The 9,379-nt window shown below is 35.9% G+C and overlaps 1 non-coding gene across 1 annotated transcript; it reads left to right on the forward strand.

The window, feature by feature from the left end:
- Positions 1 to 3,151: 3,151 nt before the first annotated feature.
- On the forward strand, positions 3,152 to 3,258 carry LOC112436953 (U6 spliceosomal RNA). The gene has a single exon (XR_003025616.1). It is a non-coding gene; the product is annotated as a U6 spliceosomal RNA (small nuclear RNA).
- The last annotated feature ends 6,121 nt before the right edge of the window (positions 3,259 to 9,379 follow it).

Raw genomic sequence — 9,379 nt, forward strand, 5'->3', positions numbered from 1 at the left:
ATCATCTGACATGGCAAAAGCATTTCACAAAATCCAACACCATTCATGTTATAAACTGTCAGCAAGTGAGGGAAAGAGAGATAGGTGCTAAGTTCACCTTGATAAAGGGCATCTACATCTGCAGCTAACATCATGTTTAATGGTGAAAGGCTGAATGCTTTCCCTACAACATTGGAAACAATGTAAAAATGTCCAATATCTGCTCTCACAATTCTTAGAAAATATAGCACTGGAAATCCTAGAACCTGCAATAAGGCAAAAAATAAAGGCATACGAATTGGAAAGGAAAAAATAAGACTGTCTGTATGTGTAGATGACATAATTATCAACATAGAGTATCCCAAGAAATCTACAAAAATGATCCTAGAATGAACAAATGAGTTCAGCAAGGTCAAAGGATATCAGATCAATGCAGAAAAATCAGTCACACTTCTACATACTAAACATAAGTATGCAGCAACCAAAATCAGAATCACCATTCCATTTACAGTTGTTCCAAGAAAATGAAATGCTTAGATGTATTTTAAATACAATATGTACAGGATCTGTATGCTAAAAATTACAAAATACTGAGGAAATCAGTCAATGCTCTAAATAAGTGGAGACATACTATGTTCATGGATTGGAAGCCTCAACAGAGTAAAGATGTAGGTTTGATGCAATGCCTATCAAAATCCTATTGAGGTTTAAAGTGGAAGAAATCACTTTAACCAATATTGATGTTTATTCTATAGCTACAATAATCAAGAGCATGGTATCAGTGGAGGGATGGACACATAGATCAGTGGAAGGATATAAAGAGCCCCAAAATAAACTCACACAAATACACTCAGCTGATTCTTAACAAAGGTACAGAAGCAATTCAGTGGAGGAAGGAGAGTCTTTTGACAAATGGTGCTGAAGCAATTGGAAAAACAGGCAACCTAAACTTCACAGCTTATAAAAGATTAACTCAAAATGCATCACAGACTTAATTGCACAAAAATTTAGGATATAGGGCTAGGCAAATATTTGTAAGACTTGACACCAAAAGCACAATCCATAAAAGGAAAAAATTAATAAATTGAACCTCATCAAAATTAAAAATACTAACCATACAATAAAAGATTGATAATTTCTACTACACAGAAATTAAGAATAATAATACATTTCAAAGCATTGAAAAGAAAGTAAAAAGGCACATCAACACTAGGAGAAGATATTTTAAACACGTGACAAACAGAGATTAATATCAAATATATCTTAAGAACTCATTCAAATTAATGTTTGTAAAGTCTAACAATCCAACCAAAAATGGCCAAAAACTAAGAAGAGGTGATTTTATGGAAGAGAAACTACTAACTGCCAATAAACTGAGAAAAAACTATCTGATGTTCAACAAACATGATGAAAACAAGCAATTGTAAAAGGATTCCCTATTCAATAAATGGTGCTGGAAAAACTGGCTGGCCATATGCAGAAGATTGAAACTAGACTCCTTTCTTACACCATATACAAAAATTAACTCAAGACAGATTAATGGATTAAAGACTTAAATGTAAAACCCAAAACAATAAAAACCCTGGAAGACAACCAAGGCAATACCATTGAGGACATAGGCACGGTTAAAGATTTCGTGATGAAGATGACAAAAGCAATTGAAACAAATTCAAAAATTCACAAATGGGATCAAATTAAACTAAAGAGCTTCTGCACAGCAAAAGAAACTATCAACAGAGTAAACAGGCAACCTACAGAATGAGAGACAATTTTTGCAAGCTATGCATCTGACAAAGGTCTAATATCCAACATCTATAAAGAACTTTAAACAATTTACAAGCAATAAAAAATATTAAAAAGTGGGCAAAGGACATGAACACACACTTTTCAAAAGAAGACATAAATGTGGCCAACAATCATAAGAAAAAAGGTCAACATCACTGATCATTAGAGAAATGCAAATCCAAACCACAATGAGATACCATCAAACAACAGTCAGAATGGCTATTATTAAAAAGTTAAAAACTAACAGTTGCTGGCAAGGTTGTGGAGAAAAAAGAATGCTTATACATTAGTTCAGTCATTGTGGAATACAGTGTAATGATTCCCCAAAGACCTAAAGCCAAAAACATCATTTGACCGAGCAATTGCATTACTGGGTATATACACAAAGGAATATAAATCATTCTGTTATAAAGAAACATGCACACATATGTTTATTGCAGCACTGTTCACCATAGCAAAGACATGGAATCAACCTAAATGCCCATCAATGATAGACTGGATAAAGAAAATGTGGTATATATACACCATGGAATACTACGCAGCCATAAAGAAGAATGAGATCATGTCCTTCACAAGAACATGGATGGAACAGGAGGCCATTATCCTTAGCAAACTAACACAGGAACAGAAAACCAAATACTGCATGTTCTCATTTATAAGTGGGAACTAAAAGATAAGAACACATGGACACATGGTGAGGAGGGTAACAATACACACTGGGGACTTTCAGAGGGTGGAGGGTGGGAGGAGGGAGAGGATCAGGGAAAATAACTAATGAGTACTAGGCTTAATACCTGGGTGATGAAGTAATCTGTACAACAAACCCCCATGATACACGTTTACCTATGTAACAAACTTGCACTTTTCCCCTGAACTTAGAATAACAGTATTTTTAAACTAAGAAAGAAGTTCACCCTCATTAATAATTAGGAAAATGAACCTGACACCACAATAAGCCAATATTTAGTGCTCATTCGATTGAGAAAATTTTTATAAGTACATTACTTCCAAGTCTTACAGACAACATTAAGCAAAAGGTATTCAACATTGTGTATTACAGTTATAATTTTTTTAAAAAATTAATCCATATCCATCTAAACAATGGATAAATAAAACTTGAAAAACATATGTAGTAGAAGATGATGTAGTGATGAAAATGAATATAACCATAAGCAATAACATGAAAGTATCTCAGAGACATTATGTTAAGTCAAAACATTAAACACAGAAGACTGAAGATGGCATGAAACAATTTTGAAAATGCTAAAAAACAAAGTTAAGCATTGTTTAGAGATATTTATGTAAAAAACTTTTTTAAAAGCAAGGAAACAACGAAGAGAAAGAACCTGGGAGGAACAGGCAAAAAGTTTTAAGGGCTCAGAGATGTGTGCTTGCTTCGGCAGCACATATACTAAAATTGGAACAATACAGAGAAGATTAGCATGGCCCCTGCACAAGGATGACATGCAAATTCATGAAGCGTTCCATATTTTTATGAGCTAAAGGAGCATGTTCTAACCCAATGCAAAGAAGCTAAGAACCTTGATAAAATGTTAGAGGAACTGCTAAGTAGAATAAGCAGTTTAGAGAGGAACATAAACGACTTGATGGAGCTGAAACACACAGCACAAGAACTTCGTGAAACATACACAAGTATCAACAGCTGAATCGAACAAGTGGAAGAAAGGATATCAGAGTCTGAAGACCACCTTACTGAAATAAGATGTGCAGACAAGAATAGAGAAAAAAAAAAGAATGAAAAGGAATGAACAAAGGCTACAAGAATATGGGACTTCATAAAAAGACCGATTGATGGGAGTACCAGAAGGAGACGGGGAGAATCGAAACAAGCTAGAAAACACACTTCAGGATATTATTCAGGAGAACTTCCCCAACCTAATGAGATAGGCCAACATGCAAATTCAGGAAATACAGACAATAACATTAAGATACTCCATGAGAAGATAAACCCAAGACACATAATCACCAGATTCTCCAAGGTCAAAATGAAGGAAAAACTGCTAAGGGCAGCGAGAGAGAAAGGCCAAGTCATCTACAAAGGGAGGCCGATCAGACTAACAGTGGACCTCTCAGCAGAAGCTCTACAAGCCAGAAGAGATTGGGGGCCAATATTCAACATTCTTAAAGAAAAGAATTTTCAACCCAGAATTTCATATCCAGCCAAACTAAGCTTCATAAGCGAAGGAGGAGTAAAATCCTTTCCAGAGAAGCAAATGCTGAGGGATTTCTTTTCTACCAGGTCTGCCCTGCCAGAGCTCCTGAAAGAAGCACTAAATATGGAAAGAAAAAACCAGTACCAGCCACTGCAAAAACAAACAAAAATATAAAGACCAATGACACTATGAAGAAACTGCAAGAACTAGTGTGCAAAATAACCAAATAGCTAACTATTCTGAATACGTATGCACCCAATACAGGAGCACTCAGATTCATAAAACAAGTTCTTAGGGACCTACAAAGAGACTTGGACTCCCACACAATAATAGTGGGAGACTTTAACACCCACTGTCAATATTAGACAGATCAACAAGATAAAAAATTAACAAGGCTATTCAGGACTTGAACTCAGCTCTGGATTAAGTGGATTTAGTAGGCATCTGCAGAACTCTATATCCCAAATCAACAGAATATACATTATTCTCAGTGCCGCATGGCACTTATTCTAAAATTAACCACATAATTGGAAGTAAAACACTCCTCAGCAAATGCAAAAGAACTGAAATCATAACAAACAGTCTCTCAGACCACAGTGCAATGAAATTAGAACTCAGGATTAAGAAACTCACTTAAAACCACACAATTTCATGGAAATGAACAACCTGCTTCTGAATGACTCCTGAGTAAATAACGAAATTAAGGCAGAAATCAAGAAGTTCTTTGAAACCAATTAGAACAAAGAGACAATGTACCAGAATCTCTGGGACACAGCTAAAGCATTATTAAGAGGGAAATTTATAGCACTAAATGCCCACATCAGAAATGTAGAAAGATCTCAAATCAACACCCTAACATCACAATTAAAAGAGCTAGAGAGACAAAAGCAAACTAATCCAAAAGCTAGCAGAAGACAAGAAGTAACTAAGATCAGAAAAGAACTGAAAGAGATAGAGACATGAAAAAGCCTTCAAAAAATCAACAAATCCAGGAACTGGTTTTTAAAAAAAAAAAAATTAGCAAAATAGAAAGACCACTAGCTAGTCTAATAAAGAAGAGAGGAAAGAATCAAATAGACACAATAAAAAATGATAAAGGGGATATCAACACTGACCCCACAGAAATACAAACTACCATTAGAGAATACTATAAACACCACTACATAAATAAACTAGAAAATCTAGACGAAATGGATAAATTCCTGGACACATATACCCTCCCAAGACTAAACCAGGAAGAAACTGAATCCCTGAATAGATCAACATCAAACGCTGAAATCGAGGCAGTAATTAATAGCCTACCAACCAAAAAAAAAAAAAAAAAAAAAAAGCCCAGGACCAGACAGATTCACAGCTGAATTCTACCAGAAATACAAAGAGGAGCTGCTACCATTCCTTCTGAGACTATTCTGAACAATTGAAAAGGAGGGACTCCTCCCTAGCTCATTTTATGAAGCCAGCATCATCCTCTTACCAAAACCTGGAAGAGACACAACAAAAAAAGAAAATTTCAGGCCAATATCTCTGTTGAACATCAATGCAAAAATCCTCAATATAATATTGGCAAACTGAATCCAGCAGCACATCAAAAAGTTTATCCACCATGATCAAATCAGCTTCATCCCTAGGATGCAAGCCTGGTTCCACATACACAAATCAATAAATGTAATCCATCTCATAAACAGAACCAAAGAAAAAAACTACATGATTATTTCTCTATAGATGCAGAAAATGCCTTCAATAAAATTCAACATCCCTTCATGTTAAAAACTCTCAATAAACTAGGTATTGAAGGAACATCTCAAAATAATAAGAGCTATTTATAACAAACCCACAGCCAATATCATATTGAATGGGAAAAAGCTGGAATCATTCCATTTGAAATCAGGTACAAGACAAGGATGCCCTCTCTCACCACTCCTATTCAACATAGTATTGGAAGTTCTGGCCAGGACAATCAGGCAAGAGAAAAAAATAAAGGGTATTCAAATTGGAAGAGGGGAAGTCAAGTTGTCTCTGTTTGCAGACAACCTGATTGTATATTTAGAAAACCCCATCATCTCAGCCCCAAAACTTCTTGGACTGATAAGCTACTTAAGCAAAGTCTCAGAATACAAAATCAGTGTGCAAAAATCACAAGCATTCCTTTACACAAACAATAGGCAAGCAGAGAGCCAATTCATGAACGAACTCCCATTCACAATCACTACAAAGAGAATAAAATACCTAGGAATACAGCTAACAAGGGACGTGAAGGACTTCTTCAAGGGGAACACAAACCACTGCTCAAGGAAATAAGAGAGGACACAAACAAATGCAAAAACATTCCATCTTCATGGATAGGAAGAATCAATATCATGAAAATGGCCATACAGCCCAAAGTAATTTACAGTTTCAATGCTATTCCCATCAACCATTGACATTCTTCACAGAATTAGAAAAAAACTATTTTAAATTTCATATGGAATCAAAGAAGACCCCATATAGCCAAGACAATCCTAACCAAAAAGAACAAAGCTGGAGGCATCATGCTACCTGACTTCAAACTATATTACAAGGCTACAGTAATCAAAACAGCATGATGCTGGTACCAAAACAGACATATAGACTAATGGTAGCAGAACAGAGAACTCAGAAGTAACACTACACATCTACAACCATCTGATCTTCGACAAACCTAACAAAAACAAGCAAAGGAGAAAAGATCTCCTATTCCGTAAACAGTGCTGGGAAAACAGGCTAGCCATAAGCAAAAAACTGAAACTGGACCCCTTCCTTACACCTTATACAAAAATTAATTCAAGATGGATTAAAGACTTAAATGTAAAATCCAAAACCATGAAAATCCTAGAAGAAAATGTAGGCAATACCATTCAGGACATAGGCATGGGCAAAGACTTCATGACTAAAACACCAAAAGCAATTGCAACAAAAGCAATTGCAACAAAAGCCAAAATTGACAAATGGGATCTAATTAAACTAAAGAGCTTCTGCACAGCAAAAGAAACTATCATCAGAGTGAACAGGCAACCTACAGAATGCGAGAAAAGTTTTGCAATCTACCCATCTGACAAAGGGCAAATGTCCATAATCTACAAGGAACTTAAAGAAATTTACAAGAAAAAAAAACAAACAACCCCATCCAAAAGTGGGTGAAGCATATGAACAGACACTTCTCAAAAGAAGACATTTATGCCAACAAATATATGAAGAAAAGATCAACATTACTGATTATCAGAGAAATGCAAATCAAAACCACAATGAAATACCATCTCATACCAGACAGAATGGCCATTATTAAAAAGTCCGGAAACAATAGATGCTGGCGAGGCTGTGGGAAAATAGGAATGCTTTTACACTGTTGGTGGGAATGTAAATTAGTTCAACCATTCTGGAAGACAGTATCGAAATTCCTCAAGGATCTAGAACCAGAAATACCATTTGACCCAGCAATCCCATTACTGGGTATATACCCAAAGGAATATAAATCATTCTACTATAAAGACACATGCACACATATGTTTATTGCAGCACTGTTTATGATAGCAAAGACATGGAACCAACCCAAATGCCCATCAGTGACAGACTGGATAAAGAAAATGCGGCACATATACACCATGGAATACTATGCAGCCATAAAAAGGAATGAGATCCCGTCATTTGCAGGGACATGGATGAAGCTGGAAGCCATCATTCTCAGCAAACTAACACAGGAACAGAAAACCAAATACTGCATGTTCTCACTCATAAGTGGGGGGTTGAACATTGAGAACACATGGACCCAGAGAGGGGAACAACACACACCACGGCCTGAAGACAGAATTTAGAGGACGGGTCAATAGGTGCAGCAAACCACCATGCCACATGTATACCTATGTAACAAGTCTGCATGCTCTGCACACGTATCCCTTTATTTTTTTTAGAAGAAATAAAGAAACAAAATCTTTAAACTTCCAAAAAAAGTTCAGAGATGTCTTAGTTCTTAAGTCAGGGATGGATTCACAAGTATTTTTGTTATCTTGCTTCATAACCATGTATGATGCATATGACTTTCCTACACATAAGTCAAATATTACAAAATCAAATTTTAAAAAATTAAAAGCTTAGAAAAAATAAAGTAAATAACAAAATGTAGTCTTGTAATCTAAGTTTTCCAGTAACATCTTAGTAAAATAGTCTTTAACGCAAGTATGTGTTTGAGTAGAAAGAACACTAATTTTATAGTTTAATAATATCTGGATATGAATGTTGGCCCTGGTTAAGCCCAGGTGTGCACTTGTGATTTGGGGCATATTATACACATTCTTTTTCTCCTCTGTAAGTAGGGAATGATTGCACCTACCTTGCAAGCACATTGTAAGCTTGAATTAGGAGCTATATATAGGAACAGCTAGCACAGAACTGCTCAGGAAGGATGCAATGTCTTCAGTGCATGTTACCTATAATTTTATTGATAATCTTTCACAAATTGACTAATACTTTTTTGAACCAAGCAGTTACCAGTCTCCTGCTTGTGAGGAGCATCTTATTTTCACCACCAGGAAGATATGAAAAGCAAAGGAAGGTGGAAACTGTCATTCAGCATCTTTCATTTGCTAGGCACTGTTTAGTATTAAATATGTTACAGATATTAAAATATTTAGCCCTCAAAAAATGCAATGAGGAATACATTATCAACTTCATTTTTCAGATGAACCATGGTTATTTACCTTGCTCAAGATCATTTAACTTGTCACTGATCTTACCAGAATGAGAATCTACCTAAGTGAGCTTTCTTGTCCATATTCCTTTCACTACTTCAGATCAATCTCTAGAACAATTACAAATAGCCTGTCTCCTGATTTAACATAAGTTACTCCCTGTTATCTCTTCCTCCAGCTTCTATTTTAGTGTTAGGGCCCTTTATAGTTCACAGCCCATTTTAAGAAAACTAAAAGTTGATGCATTTGTGCTCTAATAAATCCTTAATGACTTCCTTGAATATGTTCCAAGCTTCTTTCATGTTGTGAAACTTGAATTCACTTCTGGGAGCTTTAGAGAGAGTGACTGAAAACTTCTGGCCAACTTTTATATATATAAACCGTTATGCTTCGTGTATACAGTTTAAGAATAATATACAGAATATACAGACAGGGATATTACCATGGGATAAACCTTCAATATTATCACTAAAACTCAGCAAAGACCTTTGAATTCTAGGGGACATCTCCCTGAGGAAGGAAAGAAGAAAAGAAGGTAGGAAGGAGGGAGGGAGGGAAGGGAGGGAAGGAAAGAAAGGAAGGAAGGAAGGAAGGAGGGAGGGACAGACAGAAGGAGGGAGAGAGGGATAGGGAAAGGATGAAAGGCAAACTTGAGAAGATTCCAAGTTGAAACGGAGCCTACTTAACAGTACAGCCCATGGTGGCTTATTCCATGTGATCCATTACCATTGTTATCAAAGT

The sequence above is a fragment of the Pan paniscus genome, chromosome 14 (assembly GCF_029289425.2).
Source record: "Pan paniscus chromosome 14, NHGRI_mPanPan1-v2.0_pri, whole genome shotgun sequence".
NCBI lineage: Eukaryota > Metazoa > Chordata > Mammalia > Primates > Hominidae > Pan > Pan paniscus.